Below are 14,113 nucleotides of genomic sequence, written 5' to 3' on the forward strand. Positions count from 1 at the left end.
TGTTATTAGACTTTCTGCTTTCTTGTCATATGCTCATGTCATTTAGAGCATGTTAAGAACTCCCATAATGGAGCACGTGGGAATAGTTTTTATGACTCCCTGTAGGTCTTATGTATTTCTACACAATACATAAGACCCTGTAGGTCTTATGTATTTCTACACCTTTGTACTTAATTGATTAGTTGGCTTACCTAGAATTATAGGTTATATTTTTCCTTAAAATATTGAATATTATTTTTCCTTAAAATATTGAAGTTTTTTCCTTCCTTATTCTAGCCTCCTGGGTTGCTGTTAAGAAGTCTAGTGCCATTCTGATTGTTAAACCTTTACATATTAACTGTTTCTTCCTGAAAACTTTTACCCTTGGTGTTAAAAATTTCATGACGATGTGCCTTGGTGGGAGTCTTTTTTTTTTTTTTTTTTAAATGTACTACTTTCTTAGGGCCTGTGGATTTTACTTTTGTGAAATGTTCCTGTATTAATTCCTTGATAATTTTCTTCTCTCCTTTTTTTTTTTAATATTTTAAACCCCTACTAATAGGAAATTGAACTTCCTGAATTGAGACTAATATTTTAATTTTTCTTTTTATTTCTTTATCTATATCCATTTTCTTTTGGTTCTACCCTTAGGAAAATACTTTAAGGTTATCTTTAAAACTTTATAAGTGTAAGAGTTATACTGTATTTGAGTATTTTCTTCTCTTATTGCTCATTTCCCCCCCAAATACATTGTTATTTAATTTGTAGAATATCTTCTCTGTAAGGTTTTTAATGAGTTTTTTTCTTAATTTAGTTATTCTGTTGATACATTTTTCCTTTTTCCTATGTGTTTCTGGTGGTTTGTGGGGATCAGGGCTGTTGACTCTTCAGTAAACAGACATTCATTTCATGCACTTGCTTTCATAACTGTCCAGGATCTGTACCTACCTCTCATTGTACCAAACTCCTCTGACTTCTGAGTCTAAACCGGATTCTGTAAATCAAATTGTATTTTTTTTTTCCCTAACTAGTAGTTCATTCTACATCCAAAGTAGTCTGCATCTTTCTAAACCAGGAAAGGGGAGGAACATCTGGGTGGCTCAGTGTTGAGCATCTGCCTTCGGCTCGGGGCATGGTCCAGGACTCCTGGGATGGAGTCCCACATCAGGCTCTTTGTAGGGAGCCTGCTTCTCCCTCTGCTTATGTCTCTGCCTCTCTCTGTGTCTCTCGTGAATAAATGAATAAAATCTTAAAAAGAAATAAAAGCAAACTAGCAAAGGGCGAAAAAAGAATTTATGTATCTGTTTACTCCAGAGCTAAGTGTTTTTTTTCCACAGAGCCCTGGACAATTCTAAATTTAAGGCAAATAAATAAATAAATAGGAGTGGACATTGAGTTAGTAATCACAGTAAGTAATTATATGACTATCTAAAAAAAAAGAGAACAGAAAAACTGGGCTGACCTGACATGAACCTCTGTTACTGAAGCACTTACAGTAATAGTGTTTATTCATTGGGTATTTCCAGAAACCTGTACTCTAAAAACTGAGTATTCTGCTTGAATGACAGTATCCATGCTGACCTTAGAAGGAAAGAACCAGGGCAGAGACTGAGGCAAAGCCAGACTTAAAATAGAAAAGAGACTGCCAAGAGAAAAGGTATAACCATAACAGAGTTACAATTAAGTGCCAAACAGCCCCCACAGTAAACAGTACAAAATTGAGACTTGAAAGAACCTATCCTTTCTGCTTTTTCACAATTTGTGAACCTCAAACTGAAGCCTGCTAGTTAAAAGTGCCACATTATTCTAACAGGCTGCAGTCAACCATACTATAGCCAGAAATTTTGAAGAGAAACCCATACTACACACCATGATGTTACATTAATTGTGACAGATATCCATTTATAATATAGGATGAGGGATCCCTGGGTGGCGCAGCGGTTTGGCGCCTGCCTTTGGCCCAGGGCGCGATCCTGGAGACCCGGGATTGAGTCCCACGTCGGGCTCCCGGTGCATGGAGCCTGCTTCTCCCTCTGCCTATGTCTCTGCCTCCCTCTCTCTCTCTCTCTGTGACTATCATAAATAAATAAAAATTTAAAACAATATAATATAGGATGAGACTAACTAGAGATTTGCAGATATTTGAAGAAAATTGAGAACATGAAAGGAGCAAGGTGAAAAAATAACAATAGCCATAGATATAACAATTAATTTAGAAAATAGAAGCAAGGGGAATCTCTGGGTGGCTCAGCGGTTTGCGCCTGCCTTGGGCCTAAGGCATGATCCTGGAGTCCCAGTATCGAGTCCCGCATCAGGCTCCTTGCATGGAGCCTGCTTCTTCCTCTGCCTGTGTCTCTGTGTCTCTCTCTGTCTCTCATGAATGAATAAATAAAATCTTAAAAAAAAAAATGTGCCTTTAAAAAAAAAAGAAAATAGAAGACAAAATAATACTTACTAGTATTTTTAAAGATTTGTTTATAACATTTATTTTTTAAATTATTTTTTTAATTGGAGTTCAATTTGCCAACATACAGCATAACACCCAGTGCTCATCCCGCCAAGTGCCCCCCTCAGTGCCCAAAGGAGCATCGGTCTATATATATTTTTGGTAAGTAAATAAAACATCTAAGAAATAATAAAAAAAGATAGTTCTGGAATTTTGAAACTTATTTTCTAAAAACAAACATAAAAATGCAGAAATTAAAAACACAAAGAATAGGGATACAACCCAAAATATTATTATAATAAATAGGTTTAATTAAAAAGAGCAAAATTGTAGTTCTACATGGTAAGGGGCTTAGAAGTCTTCACTCCATCCTAACACAAGTAAAAAACTATAAAGACTGAAAAATCAACAACTCTTCTGGAATCCATAAGAGAGGTGACACGGGGACAATGCTGTCCCCCAAAATGGAGATACAGCCCATAAAATGCAGGGAGTCACAGCTCATAGGAGCAGAGATTTGCCGGCAGGAACCACAGCAGGAACCAGGGATGATATAGGAAAAACTGGACTGTAATTGGTGAATTGAGGGACGTTGTGTGTTAAGTTCCACATGTAGTCAGTAATAGGAAAGAGTCCACAGTTTTGTGAGTTTTACTTTGGGAACTCAACCAGCTTCTCACAGTAAATATCAGTAAAACTCTTTCATGTTTCTGGTGGGAGAGGGGAAAAGGAACCATTTTTGGAATATTCCAGAGTACTCTGTTCTTAACCAAAGTTACCTCAGGTGAAACTGCTTAACCATTAAGAGCCTGACTGACCAGAGGGAAAGATATAGCCAATTCCAGACCACTCTAGCCATGCAAAAACTTGCATGTGGAGTGGGGTAGGGCAGGGCAAGGTGAGGCAACTGAAGAATACATGAATACATATAAAGTACGCAGTCCAGAGGTATAGACTCACTGTAGAAAATTTCCCTCCCCCAACACCTCACCAGCACAGCACTAAAGGCCTATTTAACATGGTTCCTTTCACCTAGTACATTATATGCGGCTATCAAGAAAAATAATTACAATCATTACAAGCAAAAGGCAAAAACACAATTTGAAGAGACAGAGCAAAGCATACAGGGAGAAATGGTGAATTATCAGACCACCATGTTATGCTAATATGCTAAGGGATCTAATGGATAAAGTAGACAGCATCCAAGAAGAGATGGACAATGTAAACAAAGAGATGAAAATCTTAAGAAAGAAGCAAACATACAATTCTATGTTTTAAATATTGGTTGATATATGCAATTGGTTATATAAAATATATTGGTTAAATATTGGTAAATGTATCAAGTATAGCCTAATACTGGATGTAAGATATGACATGTTTAATGAAAGGTATTAATTAAAGGATTAATGAAAGGTATAGCATATGTGTAATGGGAGTATCAGAAGGAGAAGAAAGAAAGAAAGAAACAGAAGAAATATTTGAAACAATAATGACTTAGAATTTCCTCAGATGTCAGTCACCAAACGTAAGATCCAGGTAGCTCATGGAACACCAAGCTAGATAAATGTAGGAGGGAAAATTAAGCAAATAAAACTCCCCCAAACTACACTTAGGCATATCCTTTCCAAATTACAGAAAATTAAAGATAAAGAAAAAATCCTGAAAAGGAGAAGGAAAAATATATCTTATCTATAATAAAGCAAAGATAAGAATTACATTTGAGTTCTCAGTAACCAAGCAATAGGAGAGTGAAATATTTGAAGTATTGGGAAGGAAAAAGTAAAACAAAACTAGATTTCTGTATTTTGTGAAATTATTGTTCAAAATGAAAAATATTTCTCAAACAAAAACTTGCATGTATATCTGCCTAACAAGAAATGTTAAAAGATGCTCTGTAGAGAGAAAGAAGTAATATGTTAGGAACTTGGATTTTAAAGAAAGATCATTGAAGGAGTTAAGTCAAAATTTAAAAAAAATAATTATTTTTTTATCCTCATTTGCTCTAACAGCTAAGCTATTTGAAATATCAACTCTGTATTAGATTATGTATAATGTGTGTATATATATGTATACATATGTAGCTTACATATAATGTGTGTATATATACACACATATACACATACACATATATATATACACACACACACACACACACACACAGAGCTTACATAAAAGTGGGATATATGACAGCAATGAAGGAGGGAGGCATTAGGATTATTTTGTTATTACAAAGTACTTACACTACCTGTGAAGCATTATGTTATTAGAAATTGGACTTGGATTTGTTGTGAATGTATTTTTGCAAACTTCAAGGCAACCACTAAAAAAAAAGTTAAAAAAGGGGTGTATATCTGATGTACTATTAAAAGAGAAACAGTGGAATAATATAATATGTTCAATTAAAATCAGAAAAAAACAGCAAAAAAAGTAGAAAACAAAAATAAGAATGAAGAACAAGGGCAACAAATAGAAAATAATAACAAATGTGATAAATATTAATCCAAGTATATAAAAAAGCATTTTAAATGTCAGTTAACTAAATTAAAAACAAATAGTGATTGTCAGAGTGGATTTAAAAAACAGACCCAACTATATGCTATCCACTAAAGATATATATAGATTAAAAATAAATGAATGGAAATACTGAAGAAAGAAAGAGTAGCTATATTGATTTCATGCAGAGAAGACTTCAAGGTAAATTATAGGGATAAAGAAGGACATTCTGAGGAGATTAAGAATTACAGACTTCCCTTTACAAATAAGTAAGCCACAGATGAAAAGTACAGCATGAGGTTTGTAGTCAATAAGATTGGTAATAACATTAGTGGCAGATGGTAACTGCACTTACTGTGGTGAGCACTGAGTAATGTAAAGAATTATTAGGAACAAAAGAATTATTAAATCATTATGTTGTACATGGCACTAATTTAACACTATGCTAATTAAAATACAATAAAATTTAAAAAAAATAATTGTAAAGAGGTCAACATTTCAAGAAAACATAACTCCTAATGTGTATGTACTTAATAACAGTGGCAAACTGCATGAGGTAAAAACTGATAGAACTGTCAGGGGAAATAGATAAATCGACTATCATAGTCAGAGACTTCAGCACTTCTCTATCAGATATGGACAGATCCAGCAGGCAGAAAATCAGTAAGGACATGGTTGAACTAAAAAACACCATCAGTCAACTGGATATAATTGACATATACAGACTACTTCATCCAACAAAAGGGGAACACATTTTCAAGTTCAAGGTAACATTTACAAAGCTAGACTACAATCTGGTCCATAAACCATACCTTAACAAGCTTACAAGAATAGATCATACAAGGTCTACTTTCAGATCACAATAAAATGAACCTAGAAATTAAGAACAGAAAGATAACTGGAAGATCCCCAAATATATGAAAATTAAGCAACATACTGCCAAATGGCATGTGGCTCAAAGAAAAAATTAGGAGAAATTAATACATAGTTTGAACTAAATAAAATGAAAATACAATTTATCAAGTAATATGGAATGCAGCAAAAGCAGTGCTTATAGGGAAATTTGTAGCATTGAGTGTATGTATTAGAAGAGAAAATGATAATAAATAATTTAAATTTCCACCTTAGGAAATTAGAGAAATAGAGCAAATTAAATCCAAAGTAAACAAGAAAGCAAGCAAGCAGAAATCAATAAAATTGAAAACAGGATATCAATACAGAAAATCAATTAAACCAAAATTTGTTTCTTTGAAAGAACTAATAAAATTGGTGATACTATAGTCAAGTAAACTAAGGGAAAAAGATAGAGGACACAAGTTACTAATATCAGAAATGAAAGAGTGGATATCACTACAGATCCCTTGGGCATAAAAATGATAAAAAAATACTGTGAACAACAGAGGGTACAGAGGTATACTACAGAAATACTCTGTATGATACCATAATGATATAAGTCATAAATTTGTCCAAACCCATAGAATGTACAACACCAAAGTGAACCCTAACTAAGGTAAACTATGGATTTTGGATCATTATGATGTTTCAAATGTAGATTCATCAATTGAACAAATGTATCACACTAGTGGGGGTTGTTAATAATGCGAGAGGCTATGCATGTGTGGGGAAGGGAGTATATGACAATTCTCTCTACTTTGCTCGTAATTTTGACATGCATCTAAATCTGCTCTAAAGAATAAAGTCTTAAAAACATTACCCACAAAGTGGAAGTATAAGGAGATTGAAGAAATGAGAGGAATTCAGGAAAATTCCAGGATGCCCAACTTCTACCAAATAGTATATCTAGAAGTAGAAAACAGATCATTGGGAGAAAGAATAAATAACAAATAGAAGATAATTAATATGATTGAAAATCCAATGAAAATCATGATATTTTAAAGGCCCACGGTGTGTTGAGCATGGTAAAAGAAGTATTAGATAAAAAGTTTTACAATTCCAAGTTTAAAGAAAAAATTCTAAAAGTTTGATTTAAAAAATGAGAAAGGAAGTTGTCTCACTTTATTATAATTAATTCCTCTGTCTACCGAACATTAAGCCATTTCCTGCTCTTGATACCTTCCAGTTCTAATCAAAACTTCTATATTTACTTCAGATTTCTGCTATACATGGTCTCTTCTGGAACATCTATTCTTGTTTATCTTTCAATATACCCCATGTTATTTCCCTATTTGAAGAATTAATATCTCTGGTTACTGATTTCATTTACTTATGTAACCAGTATTGCTATTGATATACTCACTTCTTTTTTCATATGTTCATCTCATTTTATTGTACCGTCTACCATCTTGAATTAGAAATCTGTTCTGCTATTACTAGTTGTGAAAATGTGATAAGTTAATTAGTTATTTTCTCCATATCTTAATTTTCTCATAGAAAAAGTCCTGGTGAGGCTCAGAAATCAGAGGAGTTTGGTAAAATCAGAGTTAGGTACAGTTAGACAGTTATGCCAACAGGTACGTGAAAATTGTTCTGGGATGCCTTGGTGGCTAAGTGGTTGAGTGCCTGCTTTTGGCTCAGGTCATAATCCTGGAGTCCTAGGATCGAGTCCCACATCAGGCTCAAAGGAGCCTGCTTCTCCCTCTGCCTAAGTCTCTGCCCCCCTCTCTCTGTCTCTCATTAATCTCATTAATTAAATAAAATCTTTAAAAATAAAATTTGTTCCAAGAAAATAAATAAATTAAAAGGAAAGAAAAAACATTAATAACATGAGAAAGAAGACGTTTTGGGGTGTCTATGTGGCTCATTTGATTGTCTGCCTTGTGCTCGGGTCATGATCCCAGGGTCGTGGGATCCAGCCCTGAGTTCAGCTCCTCTCTGAACAGGGAGCTTGCTTCTCCCTCTCTACCCCACTCATGCCCTCTTATTATCTCTGTTGCTATCTCAGCCTCTCTTTCTCTCTCTCTCTCTCTCAAATAATTGAAATCTTAAAAACAAAGGAAAGAAAACATTTCACTCATGAAATAACAAGGTATTTTAGAAAAAATGAACATTTAAGATATCTAGAAAATTATCTTAATAACTGCTACATTTAAAAGGTTTTAAAAATTAATTCAAGGAGTAAGATTGCTGGCACATGATATGAACTTAAAAATTACTAAGGTACTTTCTTTACCCCTGGTAGTCAGGAGTCTCCAGAGAAACAGAATCAATAGGATATCTGTATCTATACTTTTATCTATATTTCTATATAAATCTTTAGACTACCTATTATCTCTCCCTCTTTTTCTCTCCCACTCTTCCCCCTCTCTCAAACCATTTGTCTATTTTATCTACTATCAAGACAAATTTATTTTAAGGAGATGTCTCATAATTACAGGGTTGGGAATTTTATAATTTGTAGGGAAGATGGGCAAACGGAAAACCTATTTAGGAGCCAGTGCTGTGGTCTTGAGACAGGGTTTCTGCCCTGAAAACCTCCGTTTTATCTTAAGACCTTCAATTGATTGGATGAGACTCACCCATATCATTGAAGGTGATCTCTTATATTTAAGAGATGTAAATGTGAATCACATCTAAAATAAAATACCTTTACAGAAACACATAGATTAGTGCTTGATTCATTAACTATTACAGCCTATCCAAGCTGACATATAAAACTCACCATTACACTTGCTCTGAAATTATTTTCTTTTGTTTTCTAATGATGTCAAAGACTAAAGGTCATGCTTCCCAATTTAAGAAGCATGAGCTGGTTTTAAGGAGAATAAATTTGGTTATCTAGTACTTACTCTATGAAATCTTAGCCTGAGTAATGATGATTACTAAAAATGGGATTTAGGATTGCAGAAGGTCATAGAAAATTGAACATTTGTTTGCTTTCCATCAGTGATTATTCTGATCAAGAACATTCAGAGTGATGAAGTGAGAGCTAAGGCACTGGAGCATTTTCAAGTCATTCCTGGAGTTTCTAGCACTTTGTATCCTCTCTCACTCTGTTAGACTGATCTTTAAAAAAGTAATAGTCAATTTTTAAAAAATTGAAACCAAGTTTTCAGGAAGCTTTAAGGTGACCCTTTCTAAGCTGAAAGTGCCCTGAACTTTTCCACACAATATTGTACAGTTTCTAGAGAAATCACATGGGGATGCTCCTTGCTTATTCCATTATCAGTTTATCCACGTGTAAATATTTGGAGGCAAAGCTACTGAACCTTATCAACCCAAAGAATTGTTGTATATAAATAAAACTGGAAGAGGGCACAGGTTGCAGCTTTAGCATTTTATTTTGTTTTCACATTGGTAAAAGGTCTTCAATGTAAATAGATATTCTATTAACACAGAAATTAAGCCACAGCATTTTTATAATATTTTAAACACTATATCAACTTATTTTAATTATATATTGTTTAGAGGTATTTATCATCGTATTTTAGGAATAAGCCTTTTGATTTAAAACCTTTCAGGATATAATATTGTAACTAAACATTCTCATTTTAGCTACAAAATTAGACTTTGTCTATTCTTATATGAATATCCAAAAATGCATATTTAATAAAAATGGAAAACCAATTAAATTAATTCAGTAATTAATTTTTATTCATGATAAATTTGTAACATGAGAATTGATTTTCAAATAAAATCATGAGTGACACCAAGATTATTGATGTCTTAAAGCTTATTTCCACCAGTTCTTGACATTTTATAAATACTACAAAAGATATATTCAATCTAAGAATGCATTTTTCTATTTCTTTGCTGAAGTGAATGATGTCATTGTTGAACGTAAATGATTATGTCCCAAGATTAGCTAATTTTCTTAATGTCCAGTTAATACATAATCAACAGATTTGATACTCTGCTTCAACTTGAGGGGTAACTTTTTTTTCCAGGTAGGAAAAAAAAAATAAATTGCCCTTTCCAACTTCAGTTTTCCGCTTGAGCTCTGCACAGGCAATTTCATCATTTAGGATCCTATCATGTGTTTGCCCCACCCCCACCCCTGCCAAAAATAGTATTTTTCCACTCAGTCACACTTGTGTCCTTGTAGGAACTGAGGGGAAAATATCTGGGGAGGGTTTTATTAATGGAGTGCACACCCAATGTGTACTCTTACACAATTTAACCTTTGATTTTTATTGTTTTAATGCCTACTATATAGAAAACTATTTTAATGCCTTCTTTACACAAGCACTGACCTAGGAAACTTACAGCCATTATCTCTTAAAATTTCAACAACAAACTTACTTGATAGCTATAATTTATCTTCATTTTAAAGGGATGTTTAATGAAAGTCAGTGTGTTTAAGCAGTACACTTATGTGTACATGTCTATTTGGGTGACTTAAGATGTATGCCCAGCTATGTCATTATACTGAATCCTTCCCAACTCCACTGTTTATCTACAGTACTGTATAGTAAGAATCAATACTCCTAATAATGTTCCAGAGATGGCTTCTCAATCATCTGGGACCTGGTGCACTAGTTTATTGGTTGAGATAGACCTACAAAGAGAGAAACCATTTATTTTCTCATAATTATTTTTACTGCTTATGAAAAAAGAATTACTTATAAGAGAGTAGTGGGGCCTTGATTATGGTAGCAAGTATGCTATCTTGCTTTGCAACTTTTGTTATGTCATAGATTGCTTAGTTTCAGCTCCTCACATTTCTCTATCAGTAATAGTTCCTAAATTAAAGGACAATTCTACATTGGTAATTCAGTTCCTGAATTTAATGATGATTTAATAATTAAAGGACAATTCTACATTGGTAATTCAGTTCCTGAATTTAATGATGATTTTAATCATTGCTTAAGTAAGCTAAAGTCTGGTCATGCTCTAATATTTTTACTTCCTCCAGCATCTGTTCTATTGTCTGACTGTTTTTTCTTTTCTCTAGCCCTCTTGAATTTTCTTTATCATAATTTTGCCAAAGTATGGTTGACACATATATTAGAACATTACCCTTTATTAACTTTCATTTTTAAAATATATAAGCAAGTAGCTTCATTATAAGTTACTGTCTTTAAAATTAAATATGTTCTTTTTTATCTTACTCTTAGTTCTAACATATTAGACTCATTTCTTTTAATATTATTTTGTAGCAGAGAAAATGAATTATTGGGATCCTTGGGTGGCGCAGCGGTTTAGCGCCTGCCTTTGGCCCAGGGCGAGATCCTGGAGACCCGGGATCGACTCCCACGTCTGACTCCCGGTGCATGGAGCCTGCTTCTCCCTTTGCCTGTGTCTCTGCCTCTCTCTCTCTCTCTCTCTCTCTCTCTGTGACTATCATAAATAAATAAAAATTAAAAAAAAGAAAATGAATTATTTAATATTTCAAATGTCTCCATGTGCTCATGTGCTCCCCTATATTTCTCATAATCCCTTGGAATTAAGTTCATATCTTATAACTAGTTCTAGCCAATGAACTTAGAATATAAACAATGTGTTTATATTTCCAAACTGAGAATGTTAAGAGACATTGTGCTTCCTCTACCACTCTATTCTCAGTTACAGCAATGTCAGAGGCAGATGGTCCAGATAGTATAGTTAGAGAAAGACAGAAGTCTAACCATTCGATTTTATGAAAATAATCAACAAATGTTTAGAGGATTAAACTAATGATGTTTTGGGGCAAGTTTGTTAGAATTGCATGGTCTAGCCTATCCTGCATAATACACCAGTATACTCTCCAAATATGTGGCAGTGCCTTCCTCCTTCCAGTAAGACCTTGACTATAAACCCTTTTGTTCATAGATAATTTTAATTATAATGATTTTCTTTGCTAGCTAAATTTTTCTCAAGATGTCTAAATAAACTTGACTCAGAACATACGTTCAAAATACCACTTTAAAAATAGAAAGTAATTGAGTGTATATCTATAGTACTTTCATGACATTATGAAAGACTGAACTACAAAAAATAAAGGCATAGCAAAGCAATGAGAGCAGTAAGAAGCCTTTTTCCTCCCCCCACAGATATATTTCATTCAGTTGTCCTATCCATACATCTTCATATACCTTTCTAAACATACATCCATGACAGAAGGAATATGGTAGAGTTTATAAGTGAGTGCAGTAAAATGAAACAGTGCAATTTAACAACAACAACAAAAAAGATACTGTTTCTAGACTTCATGAAAACTTAGGGACTGTTGCAGACCTTTATGTTCAATTAAGAACTATTATCTATTAATCACATAACTGATCTTTTATTACTATATCTGGAATGTGCTTTGCAAACATACAATAGATTTAATTCCTTACAACAGTAAATACATGGAATTCTGATCTAAAGTTAAAGGCAGTTGCGCATATTCTAAATTCTAGACCTGACCCACTATTACTCAGCTAAGCATTCCAAGAATATACAGCATTCCAGGAATATCGAGGCCATCTCATAATTGTATATGCAAGTGCACTTTTGCCAGAAGCCATCAGAAGTGACTTACTAGGTACACAGAATCAGATTACTTGGGTTTTATCCCTGCTTCATTGCTTTTTAGTGAGGGCCTGCGCTTTGGGCTCTTCATCTGGAAATGAGGATGTTAATAACATCAACCTTATATCATTGTTACAAGATTTAAATATGTTAAAATTTTTGTAAAGTTCTTAGAATATAACAAGCACTATATCATTTTTGTACCAATAAAAATATGAATGCTTACATTATTTATATGACAATCATAGGTATATTTTGCTTCTATCATTAAGTTAATGTATAAAGGAGCCTCTGACAATCTAAGATATTTATTTAACAAAAATATGCTTTTAGCCAGAAGCCAAAGGATTTAATTTTCTCAAAATTTCTTTCCCAATGTAAAATCAGAACGCATACTGTTCCCAAATGTCTTAACATGGAAGCCAGAGGTCCTTATGATGGTAGAGTTGATCTCATGCTGCACCCAGTCACAGTCTAACTTTTTGGCATTATTCACCGAAGATGGAATCTTAATGTGACCTGTTGTTACTTGTCTTTCATCCATCACTGGTTTCTTGTCCCCACCACCAATTCTAGCCTGATGCTAAGTACCATAATTCTTGCATGAATTTTTGTTTGGATTTGGTTGTTTGATTCTCATTGATTCTGCCAGAACTTATAATGAAAAACCAGCTTTTTAATTTTGTTTTGTTCTTTTTACCACGATATCCATCTCTTCTTCTGAGTTTCCTATTGTAGCTCTTTGTCACTATTCTAGGCTTCTGGTGATAGACATTGACCTCAGAATTTCTACTTCCTTTTATATCTTTTTGAGAAAAAGGAAAAAAAAAAGAAACAAGGTACTCTAAGTGTGTGTTTTTTATTTTATCCATCTGTTCATATCTCAATATGGTATTGCTCTATAAGAATCTTCCATTGCTTTAAATTTCTTCTCTGAAAGGGAGTGACCCAGAGAAGCCATTAATTTTCCTGCAGAAGCCCTAGATACTAGTGACATTCTTGCTTCCTGATTCACATTCTGTGTTTGAAAGAAAGCAGAGATGACCTGGGACTTTCTTTCAAAGCTATAGTATGTACAGACTTTGAAGATCTTTGAACATTGCGATAGCTGAATAAAATGAATGACAAAAAGAAAGAATAAGTGAATGTTTAAATGAACATTATTAATTTAAATTTCTCTATAGAGTGATTTGATGTATTTACAAAGATAACTGTATTATAGCATAATTTTAAAAGTAGGTGAGAATAGATCACATGAAACCAAAGTATGAATACAAATGGAAGCCAATAAAATCTCCAATGCATTGAATATATATAAAGGTGAAGGTGAGCATGGGTGCAATTTTATTTTTTACCTGTCAATAATAAGACGAAAATGCCATTGTCTGCATGGGCCATGACATCCATAAAAACAAAACCAGTGAATAAGGGAAGCCAAACAGAGATAAGAAATACATTTTCTTGAGGGAACACACAAACATATTCAGAAATACATGCTTTCACACACATGCCAGCGCTCACACTTACATAACTATACCGTTGTATATCAATAGATATTAGTTATAAATATCTATTAAAATGTGTATAATTTTGAGTTCCTTATAACTACTTTATAACCACAGGAGATTTCAAAGCAGGGAGAAACATGAAATCTGGCAAGGCCATGAAGTTCAAAAGATTAGAATGTCAAGTTGTATTGCTGAGGACTGTGGATGCACAGCAATTGATGGCTTTGAAATTGTAGCTTCTCCAAACCATTTAAGGATTTTGAGCCACAGTTGAAACCCACTGAGCCCAAAGTCT

At 33.6% G+C, this 14,113-nt stretch overlaps 1 long non-coding RNA gene across 1 annotated transcript in view; it reads left to right on the top strand.

The window, feature by feature from the left end:
* Positions 1–2,587, top strand: part of LOC112658619 (uncharacterized) — a 32,584-nt gene extending 29,997 nt beyond the window's left edge. The window contains exon 4 of the long non-coding RNA XR_007401308.1: positions 2,514–2,587. This is a non-coding gene — a long non-coding RNA (uncharacterized LOC112658619). The remainder of the gene's footprint in view (positions 1–2,513) is intronic.
* The last annotated feature ends 11,526 nt before the right edge of the window (positions 2,588–14,113 follow it).

The sequence above is a fragment of the Canis lupus genome, chromosome 12 (genome assembly GCF_003254725.2).
Source record: "Canis lupus dingo isolate Sandy chromosome 12, ASM325472v2, whole genome shotgun sequence".
NCBI classification, from domain to species: Eukaryota; Metazoa; Chordata; class Mammalia; order Carnivora; family Canidae; genus Canis; species Canis lupus.